Consider the following 17659-nt stretch of genomic DNA (forward strand, 5'->3'; position numbering starts at 1 on the left):
TATGACATTTTTAAAAACTTGGGGGATAATATCAAAAATGTGGGAAAGTCGATTTCAAGTAGACTTGACGAAAAATTCATATCTGTTTTCAGAATTCTTATCGCTTCATTATATCAATTAGTATGTTTGGCAAAAAAACATGTCTAAAATACTATGTTGCGAGTGTGTTAGACAAAAACAGAAAACCACGGTATTGAATCCCCTTAACCTAAATTCGATAAAATTACAATATACATGTTTTGGACCCCCTCCCCCTGAAAAAATTCCTGGATACGACCTTGCAGATGCCTGATACAATTTATGTCGCCTATTTTCTCTCCTGTGTCACAGTATAATATTATATAATTCTGCGCACAATAATCAAAGTATACGCCACCTATCCTGCGGCAGAACAAACCGTAGATGCTGCAGGAAACATAACGCAATAACAACCTATATACAAACACGTCGTCGGAGTATCACAAAATATGATATAAGTATATATATATTATATGGTACATAAATATTATATTGTGTTCGGTTTTCAAAAATCGGACGTGCTTATTTGTTAACCGTTATCGCGCGGGTACACGCTCGGTATAGAGGTAGGTACCACACCGCGTATATTGTACGCCGGTTATATCATATTATACCAATACGTCTAACACATTATTAAGCGTATATTATGTATATATTACTTATAGTATATTGACATTATTTATTTCGTAGTCGATAAATGCACTACAGATCGTATATCGACCGAACTGCACCGCATAAAGTAGGTATTGGGTGCAAACAAAAATCGCACACGAAAAAAACCTGTTCGACTATATTGATATTATAATAAAAAAAATTATAAATACATATGTAATAGTATAATATATATGTTTGTGAATATATGTACAGCGTACGATAACATGGCTCACATTCATAACTGTATCGATATCTGTTTGTATAATATTTAAAATGTCATATTATATTATATATTATTACCTAACCTACTTATTACCATGCCAAAATTTAACTAAAACGCTCGTATACATATTTACGGCTGAAAATTAATGATTTTATAAGATGTTTAACGTAGTTAGGTAGTTAAAAAGTTGAGTTGAATGTTTATCTCAGTTTTTTTATTTTATTTTTTATTGGCTTTCTTGTTTTTAATACTAGCTATATATAAGAGGATTTCGGTAACTACTTATATGATGTGTTGTCTCAATCTTACTAACGCATAACAGGGTACCAACTACCAAGATGGAAGTTCAGCAGCTCTAATTTCATGTGGGTAGCTTAATTATTATAGTGAACTGACATAATACTAAACTTCAAGGTAAGAACATTATCTGTGTTCTCTCGTCGGAGTTTTACGATATTGACATTTTTTAAATGAGTTATGAGCAGGTCTCGTAAGTTTATGCCCTAAAAAATGTCTAAATAAGCATGCAACTATATGCACTAAAATTTAGTAAAATATGCATTGAAATATGTCTTGAAAAGTTTGGAAATATGCATTATATGCAATAAAAATTTAAAACTATACTCTATAGACTTACTATAAAAATATGTGGATTAAAAAAAAAGGAAATCATAAGCAATTTTCGAAACAACAATAAAAATATCATTCATATTTTAGAAGTTTTATTTATAATAATTTTACGTTGTGAAAATTCACACACATTTGCAAATGAAAATATATAAGTTATTGCATTTTTCATCAACATTTTAGTTTTTTCATAGTATTTCAATAAAAAAATGCAAGTTAATATAATACCTAATATCAATAAGAATATCAAAATTATGAATAACCAATAACCAATAAAATAGAAAAACGCATAATTATGCAAAAAAAACTTCACATAGGTACCTACTTAACCATGGTACCTACCTTGAAATGAATTTCTGCGTCATCTAGGATAAAATATAACTTAAAAATAACAAAATACAACTTGGCAAGATTCATATGTAAACGCATGAATTTACGAGCCCTGGACTTATGAGTATGTAAAATATTAATAATATTGAAAAATGCTCATAATTTTCTTAGAAATTAAAATATCATGAATTTGTCAGCTTAAATATTAGAGTGAACTGACCTATTTTTAAACTTAAAGTTTAAGAATTTTATATTATTATTTGTGTTTTATCGTTGAAATTTTAGGATATTTTAATTTTTAAGTGAGCATTTTGTAATATTAACATTTTACATGTTTATATCTAATTTAAAGATTAAAATATCGCAAATATCCGACGAACACAGACAGGTCGATACACTCTAATAATTTAGCTAACAACATAACATTGGAACTGAGGGCTGTATATTTTGGTATAACGGTAGGTATGCTATGCGTTGGTAAGACGGAGACAACACTTGCGGGACGACATCCTTTTAACTTACCTTTGACAAACTTACAACCAACAACCGAGTAAAACCATTATTTCCAAAACCTAACTGATATGTTCGAGTTGAGTAAGACACCAAAACGTATATATACAAAATGCGACAATACAACTCAATAATGAGAATGAAAATTTGCACGACCCAGGGGCAAACTTATACAGTCCCAATAAAAGTAGTATTTTTTGTTGTCATTATGATAAACTTTATAATATTATTTTATCGGAAACATTTAAAATAATGTGAAAAAAGATCAATCGATTCTTGTTAATTGACCGAATAGTTCATTCCGTGCAGTCAGTTGTCACTAACAAAAATCTTGCACGCGGGTGTCTATTGATTCAAATCACTAATATTTTTTTGTGATTATTATATTTAAATTTTAAATAGGTAGTGAAATTTCAATCGGCGCAAACTTCGGTCAACATGGCACTGTATATAGAATGACACACATACATACTTACATACTCAAACTATATAGTATATATTATAGGTCAGTCGATTCTACGTGGTGGCCACGGTGCCTATATAGCTGTCGTAATAATATATATCAGGTACTTACGATATCGTGTGTATGTGAACATATATATATAAATATGTGTGTGATAGGCGCACCGGACTTACTGTCAACCTTGGACCCGATCGCGTACATATATAAGCAATATATACATAAACAATAAATACATATATCAATATATATATCATATATTATTATATCGCTACACCGTGTCGTTATCGATAATTGACGCAAGTTGTTTACTCTCCGCAACACGACTTATTGTTTTAAGTGAACGTACCTATACTTATACTACATATATTATATTATAATATAGTGTATTTTTATTTTTAACGAAAAAATTATTCGTAATTAAAAAACAGTTTAAAAAATGGATATTATTTAGTTTGTCTTCGAAACAATTTTGCATTTTCGCGTACACGACCCTAAAGATTATGTGTTTGTCGCTAGTGTGTGGGTACAAACGTGGTATAACTTCACGCAATTTGGTATTATTACACGTGCACATTCTATGATTCAACGTTTAAAAAATTAAAAAATTATTATTTAGTTATGCAGTTTTGTTGAACCTTTTTCAAATAAGCACAGATATTATGACAGGTTGTAGTATTATGTATTAATATCACCCATATTGAAATTCTTGTTTTATATTAAGTTAATTATATCAAATGTAAAAAATTTTGATTTTGGAAAATATTATCCCAAATACAATCACAGTAAACTATGTATTCTAGTAATACATTGACTTCAACTCCCCCCCCCCCCCCAAAAAAAAAAAACACAATAATATATGATAATGTTAAATACGTTTTTATTCTTTTCAAAACAACTCGATGGAATTTTTAGTATAGCAGCGAATGATTTTTAATAATACATTTCATAATGGTGAACATATGATAATACATGTCAATTAATATAACTTTACTATGTATTAACTAACAACAAATAAACAACATCAGCCCTATAATTCCAGAAGGATACCGAAAAGACGGTGGCAGGACCTATTAACCTAGCCAATGTTCATATTGTATTTATAATATTATTGTACATATATATAAATGTATGTAAATAACTAACAAAGTGCCCTCAATGAAAGTCTTTTTTAAATCAGTTCTTTTTCCAGACCATTAAATCGTCCATATTTTTAATTATAATGCTCTACATTGTAACTGATAGTAAATTGTGTTATGAAAATTAAATTTAAAAAAAAAAGTATACCGTTATAAGTTTTTTTTAAATTTTTTTACACCATTTTTTACATGAATAAATGTAACAATAGTGGATGATATTATGAAATACTATTACATCGATAAAAAAAATAACTTCAAATATAGCTATATAACATAGGTGTACTTTTGCAGGATACCATTGGAAAAATATTATACATTAATAATCAGAGTGTAACCCATTTTAACCGAAACCATACATATAATATCATATTATATGGATACTAGGTATACCATTGATTATAAATACTACCTAGTATAGTATTTATAAATGTATATAATCAATGATAGATGATACTCCAGATATATAACTAGGTGAATATTTAAAAAAATATTAATTTTAGCAATAAATATGAATGGTTTAATTCGTCGTCATTTTCAGCCTAAATAAAAAACACTTATCTTCTGGATATAATTTGTATAACGTCATGCAATAAGTTTTAATGTTAATTTTCAATAACAATTTAAATTGCAAATTTTTTTTTGGTAATTACCTTATATTATATTATACTATCGTGAATATATATATAAAAATTAAAGATATTTATATAATCAGATATAATATATTATTTTAATGAGAAAAAAATTCGATATTTTGATTTAAATATTTTAGTACAGAATACTTAAACCTAGATTCCAGTGGCATGTAGGGGATTTTTTTACAATATGGCTCAATTGCATTTTTAAGAGTAGCTTATAATTATTATTATGATATCAGGCATATTATATGATTTATTTTTACGGAATTACCAACACTATTACCGTACGTTGGAGACATTCAAGAAAATAAATGTTTGTGTGGCCACTGCTGACCAATCCTAATTGAACCTAAAATTAGTCACTGCGTCTGTAATTATAGCGCCTAGCCGAATTGGTTAATATATATATAATAGGTTAACAGGTATAATTTACTGTTGGTGCATAAAGTATTTAAGTATTAAATCGATCAATTAAAAAACTTGGACAAATTTAGTTTTTCCAAATATTCGTAATATGATGAATACCTATTTATTTTTATTTTTTATACATAAATATAATAACTTTTAAGACATTATATTTTATAGTATAGTTTTTAATTTTTATTCTTCAACAATCTTTAACAATTTAGACTTTAACAATCACTAAAAAAACAGACTTCTAAATAGCTTTATCTTTTTTATAATGATCATAGTTTATAATATTATAAATTATAATATATAATATTTTGTAGATCGTAGGTATAGTGTACACACTATTAATTCAATTATATTCATAGTTCTTACTTCTCAGACATTGAAAACTACGTCGATGCTATTACTACAACGAGTGTTCTTTAATACTCATATTATTTAGTAGGTACTTACTGTCTTTATTATATTATACATTTCTAACATTCTTTTATTATTACTATATAATTTGATAACATTAGGACCAATTAACGATGTCATTTTAGTGTCCGATTTTTCAGTCCTTTATATTGATCAAAAAAATATAAAATTTTTCATTAGTAGGTATACACTATTCATATCGAGACAAATTAGTTTTTTTAAATGTATAGTTCAATCTATTTTTGAAAATTACAATTATTCTGAAATTTCTTGAAATTAATTAATTTTTTTTTTTTGTAAATATTGTCTAATATTATGTAAGTGTGAAATCTAGTATATCCGTTTAGGCTGGTTTGGTCTATCTGTTCCTAAACTAATACCGAAACAATTTCGGTTTTAATAGGCCGACTTAATATAATATTTTTGGTGTATGAATTTTTACACAGTCCGGCTCTGGTCGTCGATTCTGCGTATACGTTAATATAATATTATTGTCTCAGGTATTTATATATTTAGCGCAGACTTCGTTTACAAGTCATACTATCCATTCTTAGACTTTGTCACCGTAATGTGACCTTAACACCAGCAATCTTACTGTTGCTGCTATATATCATGTATAAACTACTATATACCTTTCAGGGGGGAAGTGAGACTCAGTGGGCCCACTCGGGGTATATCTTTGACACCACTATCAGAATTTCTGTACAGAATTTCGCGACCATAAATGTCTACCAAAAGACCTGACCACGAAAAAAAAATCAATTGCAAATTCAAAAGTCAAATCCGGGACAAGGCATAATAACGACAAATGGCAATCATTATCATACTCTGTACAGTGTTTAAAAATCGTACCGGATCATATTACTATTATATAATATATATTATTATACACCTCTGACAGAGCTTTTTCCAAAAATGATGTCCCGAGCCAATGCCGATGGATGCACTACAATAGTTATCACGATAGCGACTGCGCCAGAGTATAATATACTATTGTCTATTATCAGCCGCGGTACACACTACACCGCCGCGGGGACAATCTGTGCGTGAATATCTTTACGTTACAGTGTCTGTCTGTCAAGTGCGTTGCGGCGAGGCCCCGCGACGTCGTACACCCTCCCCGCCGCCGAACCCTCCCACGTCTCATTCACCCCCTAATCCGACACTACCCTTCATAATATACACGTGGCGTACACGACGACCGCCGCCGCCGCTGCGAAGAGGGTATATAAATCGTATATATCGTGTACGGTATATACGGTGAAACGCGTCGTGACGTCACGGCGAGCAGACATTTTTCCGATTTTACATCACTGATACATCACGTTTGCGCCGAAGGGTCCTCCAGGGTCGGTCGCGTTCTCCTCCAGTACCTCCACCGTGGCTATACAGACGCACGCGAGTCCGTGACATTTTATTAGTTTGCCGCCGTATTGTTATATAATAATAATAGTAATAGTAATAATATTAGTAATAGTAATAATAATAATAATAATATGTTATACACCGTGGTCGTGGTTTGGAAGACGTTGATGAATTATAATAATTTAATACGTCATCGGTCTGTAACCGCAACTTTTTCCGGAACTTTCCCATAAGGCGAAGACATGTTGCGTCCACAACCACAATATCGTTGCGCCAGCCACAATCCACGCCGCGTCAACCCCATCGCCCGTACACGACCGCGCGAATGTCCGCGAAAAAATGTCGACCTGATTCTATCGGAACGGCGTTATATTATATTACTATGCAGATCGATGGTTTTTCGTAGAGAAAAACAACTTATAATGGGTACCTAAGCGACTTAGTTGAATGCTCATTAATTTGTGACAACTAACAATAATTATATAGGGTGATTATCACCAATCACGCTCATGTCCATTATTTCCTCAAATAATAATTTTATTCAAATTATGAATTTTGAAATTTTTAAGTAGGTACCTATAAGCTATTAAGAACCATATTATTTTAAAATACTCAGATATTTATGCTAATTTATAAATGTGCTGATATCAACTTAATTTTTCAAAGAAGAATTACCTTTTTTACATGTAAAGTGTGAAGCAGATGACTTTTATAAAAATATTCAAACAAGTAGTTTTTGATGTATTTCAATTTTTATACAAAGGATAACAATAATAGATTTGGAATATATGGGGGCTTTCATAATTCGAACATTTTTGTAATTAATATCAACATGGATACTAGGTATTATTAATTTCTAAAAATACCTAGTATTATTAATTTCTAAAAATTCTAAAAATTGTTGATTATAATGAAATAAATACTACATTTAGTATACTAATACTAGACAAAATATTATATTTCATATTTTTTAAAAACATTTTCAAAGAATAATATCCTTAATGTACACTATAAAATAACTTAGAAATTACTTATTTGAATTTAAATTTACATAGGTAATGTGTATACATTAGCATTTTCAAAAAAAAACATTGGCTTAACAATTACCTAGTGAACATTAAAAAATTTCGTTTCACTTTAAGAAAAAAAAATATTTTTACCAACCCATACCACAAAACACTCTCAATATCATAGAAAATAATATGGTCAATGAATAGGTATAGGTAATTAAAACTTCCAAAAATTATAATTTGATTCATGATTAAGGGAAAATAATTATTAGGGTGGACATGATTGGTTAATTATTCTAAAAGACTTGTTACAAGGATGCAAATTAATGTGCAGAAATAAAAAGAATATTTTTTGACGAAAATAAGTTTCTCACGTATACCACGTATCTCATTCGTTCACTAATTTTTATGAAATACAAACCTCTGAGCATCTGTTCAACAAATTCAATATTCTTTATATATATATACAAATTTAACACAGATCGAATTAATAATCTTAGCCACGCTGTGCGTGCAATTATGAATGAACGCGAAAGCATATAGGTATTATAATAGGTAGATAGGTAATATTTTGAACTTGGTATATTATTCCATTTATACACTGTATAATGTATATATTTAATACATTATTCCTCATCATCTTTTCATTATTCAGTGGCTCTTTTATTATTATTTTTATCATTCGTTCGTTCAGAAATAAATTATTGCAGTTCATTGCATGGTAATAAATACCAATTGATGATTATTACCTATATATATATATATATATATATATATATATATATATATATAGCCACCTAGGTTTAAATATTCGTTGAAGTATTCGTAGGTATTTACTATTATTTGTAAGGACGTTCGCTTTGAGTATGTATTTGTACCACAGATATCCATATAGAACCGACTAGATTACAAACTCCGACCATGAATTGAAGCATCAAGTTCGGGGAGAAATTGTATGATATTTTATATGGTAAATAAGATAAATTATGATTTATCTTGTATTGTATTTCATTATTTCTAAACCTGTTGTTTTTAAAAAATAAAAAATATTTTATATATCATTTTACATTTACTATTTTATTTTACCATTAAAAACAATGTTATTCCTAGTACATTTTGCATAATGAATGAAATGTTTACCCCCCCCCCCCCCCCCCCGAAAAAATGGCGGCCGTCATTGCTGAGCTTCACTTCATAACAATGTAAATTATATTGGAGTACCTTATGTTCTTATCTAGTTAGTATAGATATCTGTAATTTGTACGTATACGATATTATGTTCCCAAAAATAAAATATAAAATGTTTATCAATAGTGAGTCAGTAATCTTACATTTAGGTTGGAACCTACCATAATAATTAATAATAGGTACTTCAGTCTATATGGTTTTAGTCTTTTAGATAAACGGATATTTCGAGATAAGAATTTAAAAAGTACTTTTTTATTATTTGAGTTCTAATCTAATGAAAACATATTATTCGTTATATCTTATAAGTATAGATTATATCTGAATGTATAATATACATATTATTTATTTATTCTATATACCAGATATTATATCTACATACATATCACATATAATATATGTCTTATATATGTAATAATGTAATATTATGAACTTTTATGTCCATTTGTATTATAGTCTTTAGAAATAATCTAAATTAATTATTTCTATCATAAAATAATATATTGATATACAGATATCGCTTATTAACATAATATTTATTGAGTATATTATTCTGATTTTTTTAAATTTTTTATTGTGTGATATCTTCGATTGTATAGCACGTTAAAACAAAACACCAAAAATGGGTGATATATCATGTTGTGGAACGATGTGTTATTGAATAATCACCGATATAATAATATATACTCGAAGTTTAAACATTCAGTGGGCACTGGCAATCTCCTAAAATAATATATAGTATCCTATAAAATAATCAATAATATTATTTATGTTTAAAGTCTATAAATTATATTTAAACAGTGATAATTCAGTAAACAAAATGTTTGCTTATCAAACCATATCAGTTGATTTATTTCTGACAAAATTAACGGCAGTGTATGGACGTATGGTTGAAAAAAACACTTCAATTATTTAAAAACATATTCGTAATAGCTGGTCTATCAGCTAGACGACACCTTTTACAACTTAAAGCTGAGAAATAATTTAAATCGTATTTGTATATCGTACACAATATATTAGGTTTATAGTTTCCGATGTAAACTAATTGTCAATGAAATTATGAAAATAATTTGTGAGAGCATTTATTTTTTTGTAAAAACTATTAAATATTCAAATTAAAAATTGTTTTAAAATATCCAGGATGTAGATTCTAGCTACCTACGTAGGGGCCAAGGTACCTAAGGTTAAATGTATCTATTTACACGGGCGTCACCGTTTTCAGCCAAAATGTACCCTTCCCTTTTCGACCAGTGTCACTTTTCGGCCAAAACATATTGTTCCTTTTACAATTATAACAACTGAACGTAACAATTTATATATTTAATTAAATATGATTGTATCCATAAATGTGATTTTTAGATAAATACTCTTACATACAATTTACAACTGAGTGAAAAAAAAAAAAAAATAAAACAATTGGCAATAAAATGATTTAACATATTATTAGCTTAGTCAAATTAATTAAGGATTAATTAATTTGTAATCGCAAATCTTAAATTTTGACATATTCATGAGTTCATATTTTACTATCATAATTATTATTATATACCTTCTTATTATCTATATGTATAGACTATATTAATTTTTATTCAATTATAATGTAAGTGATAACATTGATTATAAATACTAATATAATATAATCAATTATAATAATATGTTTTAACAGTTTATTGTCAATTGTTTTATTTTTTTATTTTTTCAGTTCTTTACGGTAAGTTTTAAGTAATAATGTTTAAAAAAAAAATCACATTTTTGGATACAATCATATTTAATTAAATATAAAAATTGTTAAGTTCAGTTTGTAAATTTAAAAAAAACTGTAGGTGCTGGCCGATAAGGGACAGTGGCCGAAAAGGGATGGGTATATTTTGACCGAAAGGGGGGCCACCCATTTACACAGTGGCTATTGAAATGAATTAGTATATTATCTTTATTTGTATAAATATAGATTACAAAAAAAAAAATGGATGAACTATTAACAATTAATACAATAGCTGTATGCAATGCAATTATGAATGAACGCGAATGCATATACAATAAGTAGGTAGTTAATACTTTGATATTCGTATATTATTCCATTTATGCACTTTATATAATATTCAAAACATTGTTCCTCATCACCTTTTCATTATTCAGTGGCTTTTTTTATTTTTATTATCATTCATTCGTTCAGAAATAGATTATCGCAGTTCATTGCATGGCATTTATACCAATTGGCGATTATTACCTATATATATAAAGCCACCTAGGTTTAAATGTTTGTTGAAGTATGTAGGTATTTACTATTATTTGTATGGACGTTCGTTTTGAGTATGTATTTGTACGTATATGATATTATGTTCCCAGCTATATAATACAAAATGTTTATCAAATAGTGAATCGGTGATATTTTATTTAGGTTGGAACCTTTACCATAATAATTAACAATAGGTACTACAGTCTATTCGGTTTTAGTCTTTTAGATAATTGGATATTTCGAGATAAGAATTTAAAAAGTACTTTTTATATTATTTGAGTTGTTTGCTCTAAACAATTTTCAAATTACTCTAATGAAAACATTTTATTCGTTATATCTTATAAACACAGATTATTTCTGAGTGTATAATACACATAAAATGTATTTATTTACAAATTCGTCATAGCTGGTCTTTCAGCTAGACGACACCTTTTACAAATTACAACTTAAATATGAGAAATAATATAAATCATATTTGAATATCGAACAAAATATATTATGATTTTATAGTTTCTAACGTAAATTCAACTAATCATTAATGAAAATAATTTATGACAGTATATAAATGAGAACATTTATTTTTTTGTACAAAACTATTAAATATTCAAATGAAAAATTGTAATAGAATACCTATCTAGGTTGTAGGTTCTAGCTAACTACGTAAGTAAGGTTAAATGTTTCTATATACACGGTGTCTATTGAGATGAATTAATATACTATCTCTATTTGTATAAATATAGATTACAAAAAACAATGGATGAACATTTAATAACAAATACGATACTATATAAACAGTTCAGTGGGTTTTTAAATTCAGTTTAGTAGATTGGAGGCCATTCCGGACATTTAATAATGTTTTTCTTTCCTGGTTATATCGCACGTATTTGTTTGGGAGTTGTTGAAAATATGTCTTATATTGATGTGAACACTGAAGTGTTTATTGGGGAGGGCGGGCGTCCTATTTTGCCATTAAGAAGCTGCAGTGTGATAGTTTTGTGTGGCCAATTCAGAGTCTTTTGATAATTACCTAGGTACTTCAAACTTTCTGGATAACTCGAGGGGAAAGGGCCAATATGATTATTATTTCGTTTGATTTCATGAAGTTTAGTAGAATGAGACAACCGTTGTCGGTGCAATGTAACTGAGGTCAATAATTATTTTATTAAGATTGGTACTTCTGTCTCTGAGTGTGATGATTTGACGAAAGGATGGCTGTATGAATAGAACAACTGAGTTTTTGGCCACCTGATCATTTCCATTTTTATTAGTGAATGATCCAGAACATTTTAATGTTGACGTTATTACTTTTGAAACTATATAAATAATAAATATAATATCTGAAGGGTTGTAGACATATTTAATATTATTAATTGCACTAAGATAATGTGAAAATAATTAGTTATTATTTTTAATAAAATCAAAAGTTTTGAAAAAAGCTTTATAATCCGCAGTAAATACTGAACGAGTGCTTGGGAGCTTAAACATGACTCCTAATTTACCTATTTCAGCTCAAAAAATAAAATAAAATAAAATGCATGTGTTCTATAAAGAGTTTGAGTGGAGTGAAATTAGTGCAAAAAAGTAAAATCAAGCACGCTCGATGACTTGACGGGGTAAAGAAAAATATACACAATCACGCAGACATATATATATATATTATATATACCGTAGGTACATCGTACATATATAATGCATGTGTGTTAATACATTAATAGTAATCAAAACAATTATTGGTGTGTGGGTGCAGACAAACCATATATTTACATTATAAATTATTATTATTTATTTTATTCTATCGAATTCATAACTAAAACCATAACTCGTACATAATAAAAAATCTTCATTTCCCCAACCTAGATTTACATACACAATTATATCATGTTAAATAGGACCAATTATTAAACTATTGTTGGTAAATATCGTATAGGTATATTATAATATATATATAATATGTACAATAATAAGTATCTATGTTATAGTATATGTTACCGATCGGCTAAAACTAATATCTTTATTATTACAATTTTTGGTGTGAAGATTATAATCAATTTTGTAGTTTCGTGTATTAAAAAACACATCGATTGGGTAATGTGCATAAGTATACGGTGTACCCAACGTGGTTTTCGATTTGGAATAAACAGACTAAACAAATGAATCGATACGGCGAACTCGTAGTATTATGTATTGTGTAGACACGCATATACACATTAATATTATTATATCGTAAGTACAATATCAAATTGTCGTAAAGTATACAGTGATTTTAATGCGCAACACTATATCAGAAATGAAATATGACTCATAGTAATTAAAAAAAATTTTTAAAAACCGCGAGTGACCACTACTAATTTTTTTTTTTTTTGTAACGTGTAATACGAATATTTTCATTCGTCACATACATATTATATGAGTGTATAATATACACACTATTATGAAATGTGCCTTAACATAAAATAATTAGGTATATACAACAATATTATACAGATTTTATCGTTTTTAGTCGTTTTATAAACACGACGAGTTGTACACCAACGTTTCCACTAAATCACATTAAACGGTCAATGTTTTGACTATATGGAGGCGTCAATATTTTAGGGATTTATAAACTTAAACACGACGGCTAACATTTCTTTTGTTTTGTGTTTGATTCGACTTCTAAAAACCAAGATGGTCCAGAAATCATTTCACCATTCTAAACAAAAATAGTAATAATAATAAAAAAAACCCTTATATATATTATTTGTGTTTTTTTTATATACAATATATACATTTTTTATCGGCCACACAAATTCAATCGTAAAGTATGTACGGTTAAAACATCGGCTGACCACTTTATTGACAGTGTTTTGTCTAAAAGGACATTGTAAGGGATTAGTTATGGCCGACACACGCATATATTATAGTCCAATGGTATCTATTATTATTATTCGTTCCCATTTGGGTATACAAACGCGCGACATTATACGCCGGTCATAAGTCTCGCATCATTACATGCGTACCCATAATTTACCCAATCTTTCAAACAAAAATATTCCACAGCGTTTTCTTTTCAGTTTTATTTTGTTTTAATATAATAGCCTCAGTATAAGAACCAAACAAGTTTGGAACTCGCGTTGCAATATATTATATTTTCGCTCATAAGCTATGGCCCCACATTATATTATTAAATACCACTTTATTACACTGAAATCTCCTTATGAATCTGAGTCACATAAATAAACTAAAAACTTATGTTTATTATTAAATATTAGGTGATCAAAAATAAATTATAATTTAACTTAAACGGATAAAAATACTCTTTACTCATGGTCCATGGATGTGTTTCATACATATAAATACATAATATTATATAGTATATAAAGCAAGTCTACTTTAAAAAAAAATAATTAAGTAGGTACCTAACTGAATTTCTCCAATTGGTTAATGATTGAAATTAGTAAATAACTACATTATATTATACTCCAATACTAATGCAGTACTACGGTACAATAAATTAAATTTGAAAAAAACTCTAGAACATCTTAAATAATAAAACCCGTGAGAGTTCGTTTTGCTATATAGTATAGATTTAGAGTGTACCTACTACCTTGTACCTACATCATAATTATTACGTATGGACGGATGGGTATGCGTAAATTTGAATTCAATGATAAACCATTGTATACCGGTACAAAAAAACTTTCTGAGCCGAGTCACTCTCTATTTCTAAGGATAATTTATAATGTAGATGATGTTGTGCAGAGATAATTTTAAAATTATCTATAATATGAGATAATGGATAAAAAATGTACAACCTCCTTTTTTATCTATATAAACAAAACTAATAACTGTTCTTCGCAGGTTTGACAAATTACAGATTCTTCTCTGCGTATAAGATGTTCATGGGACATCTTTGAGTGATCTATTTTCAAAATTATATTTATATTATTGAAAATAATTTACAAACGATTATAGGAAAAATAACCAATATATTTTTATATTTTGAAATTACTATAAGAACAAAAATGAGGAAAGTTTAAAATGTATATTTTCAAGCTTTTTGACCGGAAAATAATAATAATGTTTCATTATAATATTAAATCAAAAAAAAAAGTAAATTTTTAAGTTGTTTAAACAAAAAAACTAATCGATTTCGTCAAAGATGTAAGTACATTCACTTTGGATATCTTTGGTGTGTATAGTATAAAAATTAACCGAGTAAAATAGCAAAATTCTACAAGCATAATTGTTGCACTAATTTACAGATATATAAGAATTATTATTATAATAAATTACTATACTTTGAAAAAATATAACGCATATAAACTATGATATATGTGTCACTGACACGCTCATCACACCACTGCCCACCAAAAAACATAATATAAGACATTAAATTCTTTTATATACGAAATAGTAAGTGATATACCTATGGCTGACAACCTCAAGGGTAGGGTGGAACTAAGACGTAAAACTCTATATATAATATCATGCTATTGGAGCATATATATTTTCAATTGATATGCACGATATTCACCTATAGTCTATACTACACGTCTACACATTTTAAAGTTTTAAACTTATGTAACTTGTATAGATTTCATATACGTAATAATGTAATATACAACCGGCATATATAGCTTCATAGAATATGAGTCGCTAGAAATGTTGGATTTTATTAGTTATATTAATAATAGATATTCCTACACGTATTTTAGTTTCATTTAGTTTTCATGATTTCTCATTGATATAGGTACTATGATAATATCATAAAATGTATTTAAATATAATATTACAAATCATTGTTTAACATAATATAGGTACTTAGTACTAACTTATTTTTTTATCATACTATTATGATATATTTTTTATACACGAAAACCTTATGATATACCTACGCATAACAAATAATTTACTGGCTATAATCATTTATAGTTAAGAAAAGCAGAGTGAAGAGGTTAAAACGTGTAGGTAGATAAAACTATACCTGGTTTTACTTGTCTTCTTTAGATTAATTATTAATACTGATTGCTAATAATCCATTTCTTTAATATTGGATACCTATTCAAAATACATAAAATCCATAAAATTATTTTTCGTTTAAGAATTTAAAATAAAATTAGAACTCCCTACCTATAATTTAAAATTAAATGCAAAATAGTTGTTAATTTTAAATACAAAGGTTATAGATAGGTTATATATTATGTCGTATATACTTCACAAAAATAAATATAACTAGGTACCTATACGCTTTTTAGACACAAAATATGTTTGTATTGCATACATTTTGACATTAAAATTAGTATTGTCAGTGTTAAGTATTTCAGAATTGATCAAAAACTATAACCAATTAATTATCAGTTTTATATCTACTTAATTACACATAAAAGTACCTAATCTATTTCTGTCAAAGATTTACTTTAACGATGTTAGCCAATAATTATTATAAATGGTTATTGGTTATACATTTTAATAAATTTAATTGTATACATGTTACAGGTAATGGATTATTTATGTAAGCGAACATATGATAAGAATATAAGATATCAACATTCAACAGTTTTAATTTATTTTTTTGGATATTCGCAACAATAAATTAAGTAAGTCATACATAATATACAGCAATATTAATGTAGATAATTTAAAAAAAAACCTAATCCGAAACATAAGTTGTGTTATAATATTTCATCGTACAATTTTAAGATTATAAACGTCAAATCGCCCTTGCTCTTATTATTGTAGATATATTTAGTATAAATATTTGTATAATACATTGTATAATATATGTTAGGTATGGTGTAACTTAAAATTTTAAAATTGTAATGTTTATTGTTGAATCCGAGTGTCATCGGATAGCTAAATATAATACTTAAGTAGGTACATTTACGTTGTGTATTTTATTTATTATTGTTTTGAACTTTGCAGCCGATTAAAGTTTTCACTTAATCCAACTTCAGTAGGTAGCCTACCTGGGTAATAACCTACCCTTTTTCTTCTCTATAGTACACTCTGCGGCGGAGAAGATGATAGCGAAACAATCTATACGTACAACTTTTAACTATAAAAATATTATAACATAGCCTACCTGTAGTAATAATAAGAAGATATACAGAGGGTACGGATTGTAGAAAGCTCGTAGTAGCTGTTCCCAATAAAACTTCCGCTATTGGGAGGTTTCACTGTATTACATATCGTGTGGGACTTAATTGCGATTGAGTGTGAGGCAACCAACACTATCGTTTTCCCGTGATAATACCTATACACATTATTCCTACTATATTATAGCCGTGTGCAACTCGACCACGCGTAAATCGCGGTTTCGGATCGATTCTGTGATCTGCAAAACCGCGCGTATGACGAATTGTCTTGGATCGCGCCCGATGTGAGGGTAAAAATCGCGAGGTCGTACGGCACAAAATACGCCATGCCCATGCCCACATTATATTATAATATATTGTAT

General features: G+C 28.1%; 1 protein-coding gene across 1 annotated transcript in view; it reads left to right on the forward strand.

Annotated features, from left to right (window-relative positions):
- Nucleotides 1-16776, forward strand: part of LOC100159989 (alpha-protein kinase 1) — a 57365-nt gene extending 40589 nt beyond the window's left edge. The window contains exon 4 of the transcript XR_003839438.1: nt 16699-16776. The gene's annotated coding sequence lies outside the window, so the exon portion shown is untranslated. The remainder of the gene's footprint in view (nt 1-16698) is intronic.
- Nucleotides 16777-17659: the final 883 nt, after the last annotated feature.

This window comes from Acyrthosiphon pisum, chromosome X, assembly GCF_005508785.2.
Source record: "Acyrthosiphon pisum isolate AL4f chromosome X, pea_aphid_22Mar2018_4r6ur, whole genome shotgun sequence".
In the NCBI taxonomy this organism is placed as follows: Eukaryota; Metazoa; Arthropoda; class Insecta; order Hemiptera; family Aphididae; genus Acyrthosiphon; species Acyrthosiphon pisum.